Raw genomic sequence first — 13,376 nt, forward strand, 5'->3', positions numbered from 1 at the left:
GTGTAAGGCTTAATATGGTGGGCTCTGAAATATTGTATAGTGTGGTTATCCCCATCTGTAGATTGCAAGACTCAGTAATTGTCCTTGAAGCAATTCTTCTAACCAACTAATCCTGATAGCAATAAAAGGTTTATTGTAAGATAACAATGTGCTTGTAGCTAGAAATAATGCAAGACATAATGGGTTAGCGCTAGACCTAGCCCGCACCCCTCTGGGTGCCAGAAATCTCATTTCTTTACTCACTGGGGCACAACAAGTGCTGTGGCGCTGTCTCTGTGTGAATTCCAGGCAGTAAACCTGACCTTCAGCAGGCTACGACATGATGCACAAGTGTCAGAATTAGAATCTCTTTGGTAGATTAATTCTAATTAAATTGGAAATGTTCGGTGTCCGTACAGATCCATCACCAGGCAAACAAATGCAATGATGCAAACTACCTCAATCAGAGAACAACTGAAAATCTGAGAGGCACAATGTTCACACGGAGAGATGAACGTGTCCTCCTAAATACCAGGAGCGGGTAGGATTATAAATGGGACAATCAATGTCTGCCAAGGGCAGCCAATGCATATGACAGATATCTGATATATTCAGAGTTCTGTAACCTTAACCGAGGACAATTATTTCACAGATTCATCTTACCCAACACCATTCAACATTATTTTTTGAAAGCTGTAACATCTTCTGGATCGATAAGCGTCCAACTTGTGACAACTTCATTTTCAATTTTTTTTTTCCAAAAGCTTTAATGTAGAGATGAAACAAATGACCATTGTGTTATACGACAAGAAAAGGGAGCTCAGTACCAAGAGCAAAATGGTTTCCTATTTTTGTTGGTATACCACAACCCAGGCTCTACCTAACTGGGTGAGGAGGTTTAGTGACCACGCCATACAGTACTTACATGACCCAATTTCTATGTTTTTGAGATTGGAATTTTTCTCAGGTTCTCACAATTTTCTAACTAGAAGGGATGGGCCCTCCAATGGCAGTGACTCCATAATAATCATATCTGCTGACTGTATACAACTAGTTTGGAGTTTTAATTCCAGTATGGTATAACTAAACTACTCGTATAACTAGGTTTTAGGCCTTAGTCATCGCTTCATAAACATGAAAGTATGACGGAGGGACACCGCAGTGCAGAATAAGATATGGTACCAGACAGACTGATGGATAAAGCCAAGGAGAGAGTTTATTGGTGGGAAGGTTACATACACAGGCTGCAAAGCAGTAGGGAAAGAGGGATAATGATTGGACGAGCAAAAACACACAATTTTAATTTGAACTCTCTAGCTGAGGTGATTTGCTCTGTATCCTCAACTATCACAATACTCAAGAAAATAGAAGCAACAAGTTAACAATATGTGTGAAGCAGTTCCTTCTACTCTACCCACTACTCTAACTCTCCCAATGGGACCATGTGGACACCACATTCTAGCTACGGAGGCTTAACCTAGGTACGTACGTAGGTAGGTGTGCACGTCTCTTGGAACAGATGGAGAGGCTTTTCCTCCCTCAAAGCACAGGACAGCTGGCCTCATCCAGGCGATGTCCTTCACTTCCTTCTTCTTCCCGCACTTTTTTTGGACCTAACCAAACAACACAAAACAGAAGGGGAAACGTGGCCCAATCCATTGCGCTAAGCAGGGGAGCCCCGTCTCTTAAAGTCACAGTAAAACAAAGTCCTTTGTAAGGGTTACACCACCTACATTTAAACATGTGAAAAAATGGTATCGGTGTCATAAGTGTTTTGGATCAGTGTGTCATTAATGTGACATCCATGTGTCCATTTTTACCACCAGTGTGTCATCGGTGTCCAGTGTGTCATCAGTGTCCAGTGTGTCATCAGTGTTCTTCACAGTTGTCTAAAGAAAGAAATAAAATACACCCAGATAAAAGACTGCTAGAACATAACACCAATTACTATTACATACAGTAAATATACATATTTCATATTATCTATGGTGCTTGGACTGAAAAATTGTTTAATAACAGAAACGTCTGCCAAATGAAAGCATGTTAATGCAGTTTTTGTAGGTCTTTTGTTTTCCTCTGCTTCAGCAATACTGAACAAAATGATTGCCACTCTCTATAGAAGAATGTAATATATTTTTCAAACATTTTTCTTAGACTTTTTAAAGATTTGCATAGCCATTGTGCATGTTACAAGTTCTCAGACTGTAATACCTGTAATACCAGGTTATAACATAACTAAATACAAAAAGGAGACAGTTGCACTCTGTAGTGCTAAGTTATGTATAATAATGATTATGGGAATATAGACATACATTACTGCTATGAAAAACATGTAAAAATTTAGATACTTAGCACACAAAAATGGCCAGTTTCATGTGAGCCCAACAGCCAACAGCATGGCAACCTCTTTTTCCTGCCTAGTCTAATGCCTCTCTTTGGGTTAAAAAAACCCCTCCAATTAATGGGAAGATAGGAACCTGCAAATGAAGAATTAAAATCACCTGAGGCTGAAGAGCAGGAGTACTCAATCAGAAGGTATGACCCTGTAATCTAACAATAAGGCCTGTTTCACACGTCAGTGAAAAACACTGACATTTTTCACTGGCATGTAAAACACGCATATGTCCCTACGTGTGCCGTGAATCACGGCACACGTGGGTTGTCTACGTGCAATTCGGGCTCCGTTTTCCGTGGCCCGTGATTGCACTTAGAGATTAACTCACCTGTGCGCGCTCCCGCTCTCCTTGGTGCTGATCGCTCCCGCGGTGCAGCATCCGGCCGGCGCTGACCCCCGCAGAAGCTGCTTCCGGGTCGGCTGTGTCGTGCATCATGAATATGCGCGACAATAATGAGCCGGCTCAGAAGCAGCAAGCAGAACGGGCTGCAGAGGACATCGCTGGAGCCGGGTGAGTAAAAAAGATTTTTATTTTAAAAGCACGTTTTTTTCTGGCACGTGTCTCACGGATCACACCACTGCGTGGTCCGTGGGACATCAGTGATGCCAGAAAAAAATGGACATGTCTCCGTGCGGCAATCACGGACACGCCGCACGGAGACACGTGCAGTGAAAAATCACTGATGTGTGAGCAGAGCCATTCATTATAATGGGTCTGCGTATGTCAGTGATTCTGGTACGTTTAAAAAAAAGCACAAACGTCTCAGAATCACTGACGTGTCAAACAGGCCTAAGACTGATGACACTTCCTAAATTTCCAATGTAAACAGATGCAAACTGAACATGAAACATAGTAACAAAAAGGAGACAGGTGCACTCTGTAGTGTTAAGATATTTGTAACCATGATTATGGGAATATAGACTTGCCATTGGCTGTTGGGCTCACATAAATCTGGCCATTTGTGTGTGCTAAGTATCTCAATTTTTACATGTTTTTCATAGCAGTAATGCATGTCTATATTCCCATATTCATTGTTGAACGTATAGAACTATAGAGTGCAATTGTCTCCTTTTTGTTACTATGGTTCATGTTCAGTTTGCATCTATTCACATTAGAAAGATAGGCTGTGCCTTCAGTCTTTTTCTTAGATACCAGAATTAAAAACATATTTATCTAATATGAAATCTAATTTATTTTTGTTGAACCTAAAGGGAAACTTTTAAAACTTTATAAACGTTGATTTCAAATAAAGTGACAAAGTGAGGCACATTCCTTGGCCAAAATAGAACATAAGCGCTCTTTTCAACATTAGAAATACCTTCTATATCCTAGATTTCTGATATGGCTCAACCAGTTTTTGTCCTTCTTCTGCACCATGCATCTTCTAATAAAAAATACTGCACACCCATGTCAAGCAGGCCCTTTTTTACATCTTCATTTTTGTCAGTACTCGTATACTAGCATCATCATAGTCAGGGGGGTTGACAATCGGGTGTCCTGTAGACAGTTTAAGGCTATGTGCCCACACTGCGGAAAATACGCGGAATTTGCCGCGGATTTTTCGCGGAAATTCCACGGATTTTTCAAAAATCTGCAGCACAGCTACTCCCCAGCCATTTCTATGGCATTTGGGAACTGCTGTGCCCACACAGCGAAAATAATGCGGATTTCCCTGCGGAAAAATCAGCAGCATGTCAATTATTCCTGCGGATTTCTCCACAGGGTCCCATATACTTACCTGCCTTGATAGAAGACACCCGAGTCACTTTCTCCGTCCGGTGTACAGCAGCGTGGTGGATCCATGTACAGGAAGGAAGAGGTGGGTGGGGCCTGCACGAGCTCCGGTCATGTGACAGCCAGAGCTAGTTCAGGCCAGCCCACCTTCTCCTGCAGACGCTGACAGAGTGACGCGGCTGCCGGAAAGCCAGGTGCTGCGTGATGGAGGTGAGTATGAACTCCCGAACACTGCAGCACATGTTCTGCATTGAGGATGCAGTGCCGAAGCCATGGTACTGTATCTGTCGCGGGCGGAGGAGGGGACGCCGCGCTCTCCCACTGCTCGGGTCCGGCTGCTGCTCGGTGGTGGCTCGAGCGGTGGGCCGGATCCCGGGGACTCGAGCGGCGCTCCTCGCCCGTGAGTGAAAAGGGGGGTTTGATTGTGGGGATTTGATATTGTCCGTGACGCCACCCACGGTTGTGGTGAGGTTGGTGACACCACCGCTGCTCTGAACGGGGATCCCGGGAGCGATGGCAGGGAGCAGCCTGGATGTTAGTTCTCCCCTCCGTGGGTAGGGGGTTGGTTGTCCCGGGGCCCAGTGATGGGGTAGGGATGGATGGCAGGCGGGTTACGGGGCCTGGTGAGGTGCAGGGTCGCGGGGGCAGCGCTGTGCCGCACGGCACGGTGGTACTCACTCAGCCAATGATAAACACAGAGTCTCCAGTAAAACAAACGGCTGGATGGACGGGTCCCACAGACGGCTGCGGTGTTTCCCCTCCCGGCAGGTTGATGGTGACTGCCTTTCCCTGCACCTTTGTAGTGTAGACGGTTCCAATGGGTTCCCACCGGTAACCCGCTCCTCCAGATTGAAGGTTGCTGAAGGAGCCCCTTTTGCCCGCAGGCTCTGGCCCTGGGAACTTTAGCCTTGGCGGTGACTGTGTTTCCCTCTAACGGTTGGACTGTTGCCTTCTGTTGGGACTTGGCTGCTGGGAAACCCAGGAGGTTCCCTTCGCTAACGGATTTGACAAATTGTACGGCGACTCCTAGCCTAGTCGGGGTCCGTAAGCCCCTGCCGGATGGTGCTGGCTTCTCTTTGCGTACCGGTCCAGTACCGCCGGGCCACCGCCCATCCACGGTCCTTACGGCTCACTCCAATCGGCCTCTCCTGCAGACGGTCACCACCCTCTGCCAACCTTGCTGTTCCGTCCGGGCCACACACCAGGACCACTTTCTGTCTGCTCCTCTACCACTTCACTCCTTCCACTTCAAACTTTAAAACTCAACTCCTTCCTTTTCCCGCCTCCATGACTGTGCACTCCTCGGTGGGCGGGACCAACCGCCTGGCCCACCCCCTGGTGTGAGCATCAGCCCCTGGAGGGAGGCAACAAGGGTTTTTGTCTGACTTTGGTGTGCCTGAGTGGGAGTGTGGGGTGTGTTGGTGTAGTGCTTATGACGTCCTGGCTTGCCCAGGGCGCCACATATCCTCAATGCAGAATGCCCGCACCATATTCGCAGGACATTCCGCAGCATGGAAACAGACAAAAGTTGTGGTGCGGTTTTCTGGGAGCTCCTGCAGAATGTCCTGCCAATATATCCGCAGGACACTGTCCCCGTGGGCACATAGTCTTAAGCGGGCTTTACACACTGCGATATCGGTCCCGATATCGCTAGTGTGGGTACCCGCCCCATTCTGTTGCGTGACACGGCCAAATCGCTGCCCGTGCCGCACAACATCGCCCAGACCCGTCACACATACTTACCTGCCCGGCGACGTCGCTGTGACCAGCGAACCGCCTCCTTTCTAAGGGGGCGGTCCGTGCGGCGTCACAGCGACGTCACTGAGCGACCGCCCAATAGCAGCGGAGGGGCGGAGCTGAGCGGGACGTAACATCCCGCCCACCTCCTTCCTTCCGCATAGCAGCCGGGAGGCAGGTAAGGAGAGCTTCCTCGTTCCTGCGGTGTCACACTGAGCGATGTGTGCTGCCGCAGGAACGAGGAACAACCTCGTTACTGCTGCAGTAACTATTTTTGAGAATGGACCCCCATTTCACCGATGAGCGATTTTGCACATTTTTGCAACGATGCAAAATCGCTCATTGTTGTCACACGCAACGGCATCGCTAATGCGGCCGGATGTGCGTCACCAATTCCGTGACCGCAACGAGTTCGCATTAGCGATGTCGTAGCGTGTAAAGCCCCCTTTACACTTGCCATTGTAGGCATTGCTCCAGAAAATACTGTTTGACTTAGTGCTGAATGTTATCCACTACAATAGTTCCTCCTGAACTTTATTGCTGAACACTCCTTTTATATTCAACTGAGCTTGTATGTAACTAACACCTTGTATAGACATCAAAATTATTATGAAAAGTATAAAGCGACAGTGCCTCAATTGTCTTAAGATCCACCTAAAAATCATTCTAGAGCATAGCAAGTGAGACCATAACACACATGCGAGGTGTTAAAAGTAACTTCAGTGTCATTATAAAAATTACAAGGACAGCAAATTCCTTTAGCTCCAAAACATGGTACACTATCAAGGCGCCAAACAGATATATAGCAAAAAGTGAGGCTATCTGTCTTAAAAGTACAAACTGGGTAACTTGCCAAAGAAGCATAAAAAATAAATTAGCAACACAAAGAGAATATGCTTCTTCTAAATTTATTGTAGTACATAGGATGAACATCAGTAGGAACATCCGAAGAACAAGGAATGGATATGAAACACTTTCACGAAGTGGTGGAGTGTACATATAAGCGGGCTTTACACGCTGTGACATCGCTAGCATTGGCTAGCGATGTCGAGCGCGATAGCACCCGCCTCCGTCGTATGTGCGATATTGTGTGATAGCATGCGTAGCGAACATTATTGCTACGGCAGCTTCACACGCACATACCTGCTCTGCGGCTTCGCTGTGACTGGCGAACCGCCTCCTTTCTAAGGGGGCGGTTCGTTCAGCGTCACAGCGACGTCACAGCAGCGTCACTGAACCGCCGCCCAATAGAAAAGGAGGGGAGAAGATGAGCGGCCGGAACATGCCGCCCACGTCCTTCCTTCCTCCTTTTCCGGTGGACAGAGGTAAGGTGATGGTTGTCGCTCCTGCGGTGTCACACACAGCGATGTGTGCTGCCGCAGAAGTGACGAACCACATCGCTACTGAGCAGAAAACGATATTTTGTTTTAGGACAACCTCTCCATGACCACCGATTTTTCCCTGTTTTGCGATCGTTTACGGTTGCTCCTAGCTGTCACACGCTGCGATCTCGCTAATGAGACCGGATATGCGTCACAACCACCGTGACCCCGACGATATCTCCTTAGCAATATCGCTGCGTGTAAAGCACCCTATACTCTTGTGCTTTCACCAGGGTTTTAAAAGAAATTCAAGACTGTGATACATCCACCAAGACGACTACCACTGAAATAAGTCCCGTAAATGTAGAATAAGGACATCATTGTTGTATTCAAAACGAAGATCAGTGTGACATAAAAGTATTCAGGGTCTTCAAGCTTTCACAACTTTCTACAGGACCGAGATCGTTGCTCCGATTTATGGTCTAGCACAGGGGTGGGCACTTAATTTTCCCATGGGGCCGCATGAGAAATTGGGATGGTTTTAGAAGGCCGGACTAATATAATTAACTCGGTTCTACATTTTTTTATATATATATATATATATATATACACACACTATATATACACACACGCATATATATACTGTGTGTGTATATAATATACATACACACATACACACACTGTATACATACACACACAATCCCCATATACTACATCACTACACCCGCCACATACTACACCTGTAATATACATCACTACATCCCTATACACTACACCTGTAATAAACTACACCTCTATATACTACACCTGTAATAAACTGCACCACTACATCACTATATACTACACCTGTGATAACCTACATCCCTACACCCCTATATACTACACTTGTATTATACTACACATGTGATAAACTACACCACTGCACCCCTATATACACCTGGAATATACTACACCACTACACCCCTATATACTACACCTGTATTATACTGCACCACTACATCACTATATACACCTGTATTACACTACACTCCTATATACTACACTTGTATTATACTACACCACTACACCCCTATATACACCTGTATTATACTACACCCCTATATACTACACCTGTATTATACTACACCACTACATCACTATATACTACACCTGTAATATACTACACCACTACACCCCTATATACACCTGTATTATACTACACCCCTATATACACCTGTATTATACTACACCACTATATACTACACCTGTATTATACTACACCACTACACTCCTATATACACCTGTATTATACTACACCCCTATATACTACACCTGTATTATACTACACCACTACATCACTATATACTACACCTGTAATATACTACACCACTACACCCCTATATACACCTGTATTATACTACACCCCTATATACACCTGTATTATACTACACCACTATATACTACACGTGTATTATATTACACCACTACACCCCTATATACACCTGTATTATACTACACCCCTATATACACCTTTATTATACTACACGCCTATATACACCTGTATTATACTACACCACTATATACTACACCTGTATTATACTACACCACTACACCCCTATATACACCTGTATTATACTACACCCCTATATACACCTGTATTATACTACACCACTACACCCCTATATACACCTGTATTATACTACACCACTACACCCCTATATACACCTGCATTATACTACACCACTACACCCCTATATACACCTTACACCACTACACCCCTATATACACCTGCATTATACTACACCCCTATATACACCTGTATTATACTACACCCCTATATACACCTGTATTATACTACATCAATACACCTCTATAAAACTACACCACTATATACTACACCACTACACCCCCCATATACCACACCTGTAAAACTACATTCCCATATACTACACCACTACACCCCAAATATTTGTCAACAGTTACCGCCCGCCCCCATTGTTCCCGCAGGTTACTAGTAACCACTCACCTCTCACTTCTTATTATCCCCTCCTCAGGCACGTCCGTACGAGCCCCCTGCTGAGCTGCTTCTCTTTGACATGCCCAGGCTGCGCCGATGCTGTTTTCCTAGCAGTCCCCACCGCTGTTTCTCTTGTACGGGCCCCCACCGCTGCTTCTCTCCGTGCGGGCCCCCGCCGCTGCTGTTCTTGTACGGGCCCCGTCTCTGCTTCTTTCCGTACGGGCTCCCGCCGCTGCTGTTCTTGTACGGGCCCCCGCCGCTGCTTCTCTCTGTACGGGCCCCGGCTGCTGCAGCTTCTTCTACTGCTGGGTGGGAGCTTTTCAAATGACACACGCGCGCCGTACTGATGATATCAGGGCGCGCATGTGTCACAGAGAAAAGTGTCGGGCAGGGAACAGAGGAGAGATTCCTGCGTTCCGCTGCCTGCACTATGCGGAGCTGCAGGATCGCTCCCTACCCGGCCTGCAGCGTGTGATGAGGGCGATCTGTCCAGGGGTCTCCCGGAGCCTGGAACTCCGGACAACAGGTCAGATTGCCCTTATCACTGACCGGCTAGCAATGACGCCCTGAACCAGGCAAGCCGGTCACAGATTGTAGGCGGGCCGGATGTGGCCCGCAGGCCGCCCCTTGCCCAGGTCTGGTCTAGCATATCTTGGTTTCAATACCAACAGCACTCATTGTCTCTGTATACAGTATATGTGAAACAAGCTAGCTAGGATCGCCTTAGGTTAGAGAATACATTTTTTCAATGTATTAATTATAGTGATGGCGAACGTGGTTGCAACTGCTCGATACTCGATCAAGCATTGGGGTGCTCAGGCAAGCTCATTACTTGATCAGGAAGTCACTGACCCAACCATGGAAGGTGCGAGGCTGAGTAAGGACAGCAGCACAGAGGGCGTGGATTCACAGCACTAGGCAGGAAGAGGCAGTGGAGTGGCCAGAGGGAGAAGGTTTGCAGCTGTTCCCCAGAGCACCCACATATGGCAACTCCCTAGGTCCAGGATTAGGTGTTCCCCAGTCTGAAAAAAAGGTCATTTTCAATCTGTGCTGTACCAAGAACAGCAGGGGCCTGACCACTGTGAGCCTGACCTCCAGTAGCATGCCCAGGCACATGTCATCAAAGCATATCACTAGGGTCCAGAATCAGTGTCTGCGTGTGCCACCACTGCCTCTTCACTTGTGCTATGTGCTTGCGAATCCCCTGTCCAGGGCACAGGCATGGATACCTTCTGCCCTGCACCTGTCATTGCACATTTGCAAGCACCAACAGCAACCACGTCCACTTCCTTCTGCCAGCGCAACATTCAGCTGTCCCAACCCCAGGCTTTGAAATAGCCAGCCAACCACCCACAGGTCCAAACATTAAACAGGCACATTTCCAGACTGCTTGCCATGGCAATGTTGCTGTTTAGGCTAGTGGACACTTAGGCTTTCCCCAACCTTATGGCAGTGGCCATGCCTTGGTACTCAGTCCCCAACCGCCACTATTTCTCTTGGTGTGCCGTCCCCGCTTTACACAAGCATGTGTACCATAATATCACCCATGCCCTGACCAACACAGTTACTGGGAAAGTCCACTTAATGACTGACACGTGAACAAGCGCGTGTGGCCAGGGACACTACATTTCCCTGACAGCACACTGGGTGAACCTTGCTGAGGCAGGGATCGAGTCAGACCCTGGAATGGCATACGTGCTACCGATGTTGAGGACTGCAGGTCCTAGTTCCATCAGGGTTTCCCCCATCTACTACAATAGTGCCTGCACCCCCTCCTCCTCTTCATCCTCCATCCACCAATTGGCCTCCATATCAATCACAAACAGGAAGTACTGCCTCAGTGAAGCAGCAACAGGCTCTGCAGAAAGTAATGTTTTAGGTAACAAACAGCACACCACCACCGAGTTGTGGAAAGCTCTAACAGACCACAGATCTATGGCTCTCACTGCTGAATGCACAACCAGGCATGGTCATGTGTTATTATGATGCTCGTAACCTAGCAGCTCTGAAGCTTGGCAAGCTTGCACAAATACCATGCCTGGCCCACAAGCGCAAATTAGTGGTTCAGCGCTTTCTGAAAACTAACCCAGATTTGCAAGAGCCTCTTGTGAAGGTGCGCTGTGTGTGCGCCCATTTCTGCAAGTCACCTACAGCTGCTGCCGGTCTGGCAGTGCTGCTGCAGCGATTGCAAGTGTCAGCTCACTGACTTTTATGCCATGTACCCATGCACTGGAACTCTACACTACACATGTTGGCAAGGCTTTGTGAGCAGCAGAGGGCTGTAGTTGAATACCAGCTACAACATGTTCATCAGTATTCTGGTCAGCCTCCGCACATAAGAACTGACGAGTGGGCATGGATGTGTGACATCTGTGTGGTTCTACAACACTTTGAGTAATCAACCAAGATTGTGAGCGGTGATGATGCCATAATCAGCTTAATCATCCCACTTCTGTGTCTTTCCACCACTTGCTGCTCACAATTAAAGAGGAAGCTTTGCATGTAGACCAGGTGGAGATGATACTACCAAACTCAGCCTCATCTCATGTTCTCAGTGCGGATTTGGTAATAATGAGGAAGAGGTGACTGAGGAGGATGAGGAGGAACAGGAGGTGTTTGCCTGCGCTACAGCGGGTATTAGCCACACCAGCTTCATCCCTTCTGTTCAACATGGATGTGCTGAAGAGGAGGAAGAGACAGAGTGGTCTACCTGGTGGGGACAGGGAAGTCTTGCCTATCGGGTATCTGGCACACATGGCTGACTTTATGTCCTGCTGCCTTTCCTGTGACCCATGATACGCATTTTGACCAACACTGACTACTGGTTGTTCACCCGTCTTGACCCACACTACAAGGAAAACTTTTCATCTCTCCTTCCTTCAGTAGAGATGACTAGTAAAATGGTGCAATACCAGAAGGCCCTAGTCAAAAAATGTATACAAAAATTTCCAACCTGATAATGCTGGTAGCAGAGGTCATAGTTTCCTGGGCAACCAAGAAGTAAAGGTCTGGAACAGTTTCATTAGACCTTCCCAGTGCCCAGACCCTGATGCACGGGGTCATCTAAAAAAAGGGAAAGGTTTTGGAAGATGGTGAAGGAGTAACTAGCTGACCATACCATCCCCTAGGATTCCTCTGTGCCGTACAACTATTGGGTATGCAAGGCATGAACTGTCTCTCTATGCCTTTGAGGTGCTGACTTTCCCAATGTAAGCTATCAATGATAATGTGCCATTGTGCAATAAGTAAACATATGACTAAAGTTTAATATGCACATGTAAACAGGACTGAGTACAAACAGGTAAGAGATAGGAAAAAAAATTGTTGTACTGTATGTGCAAACTAGAGAAATGAAATAACTCAAAGTCCTATAAATTTCAATTATTGGTGGCAGTGGGGTATATGCTTACCAAGCAGCCCCACTGCTGACCAAATATACTGGTATTACCTCTAAAAAGATGAGGTAGGGGGGCACAATACGCGACACATTACCCCAAGTAATAACTAGTGATGCTCAGTGCCCTCCTTCCCAAAGGAAGGCACTGAGTATCACTGGTTATTACTTGGGGTAATGTGTGGAGTATTACCCCACTGCCACCAATAATTGTAATTTATGGCACTCTGAGTTTTTTCATTTCTCTAGTTTGCGCATACAGTACAACAAAAAAAAAAATCCTATCTATTACATTACTCAGTCCTGTTTACATGTGCATATTACACTTTAGTCATATGTTTACTTATTGCACAATGACACTTTATCATAGATGGTTTACATTGGGTTATGTGCAATTTTTCTGATTGTGTGGTTCATTGCATAAAGGCACTTTATCATTGATGGTTTATATTTTGCTGTGTGCAATTTTTTTGATCGTATTATACATATGACATCAATTTGTGAGTGTGTGTATAGGCTGAAGACCCCTTGAGAAGGAAGAGAGGGGTACTAGTTTAATTGTAGTCCCCTATTTCCTGCAAATTGCATAGTGTATTTCTCAGGGTGCTATCATATTTCTTGTGGTACAAAAAATCACTGGGTGATGATCTTTATTGGAGTCATTTTAATAATACTTATTAAAAGTTGTATTTGATTACCATTGCTATTTTTATTCAAAAATTGTGGTAATCACGTTCCCCCAATTGAAATGTTTATTTTATTTGGTGTATTCCCATGCACCTCTTCCCACTTAAACAAGGGTATTTGGTTCTTGATTT

At 46.2% G+C, this 13,376-nt stretch overlaps 1 long non-coding RNA gene across 3 annotated transcripts in view; it reads right to left on the bottom strand.

Moving 5' to 3' along the window:
- The window catches only part of LOC142311832 (uncharacterized), a 463,490-nt gene that overhangs the window by 66,556 nt on the left and 383,558 nt on the right, over positions 1–13,376 (bottom strand). For 2 of the 3 annotated variants that reach the window (XR_012754301.1, XR_012754303.1), the window contains exon 4: positions 1,209–1,868. This is a non-coding gene — a long non-coding RNA (uncharacterized LOC142311832). Of the gene's footprint in view, positions 1–1,208; positions 1,869–13,376 lie in introns of those variants that run through there. The other variant, XR_012754302.1, reaches the window with a different exon arrangement.

This window comes from Anomaloglossus baeobatrachus, chromosome 5 (genome assembly GCF_048569485.1).
Source record: "Anomaloglossus baeobatrachus isolate aAnoBae1 chromosome 5, aAnoBae1.hap1, whole genome shotgun sequence".
NCBI lineage: Eukaryota > Metazoa > Chordata > Amphibia > Anura > Aromobatidae > Anomaloglossus > Anomaloglossus baeobatrachus.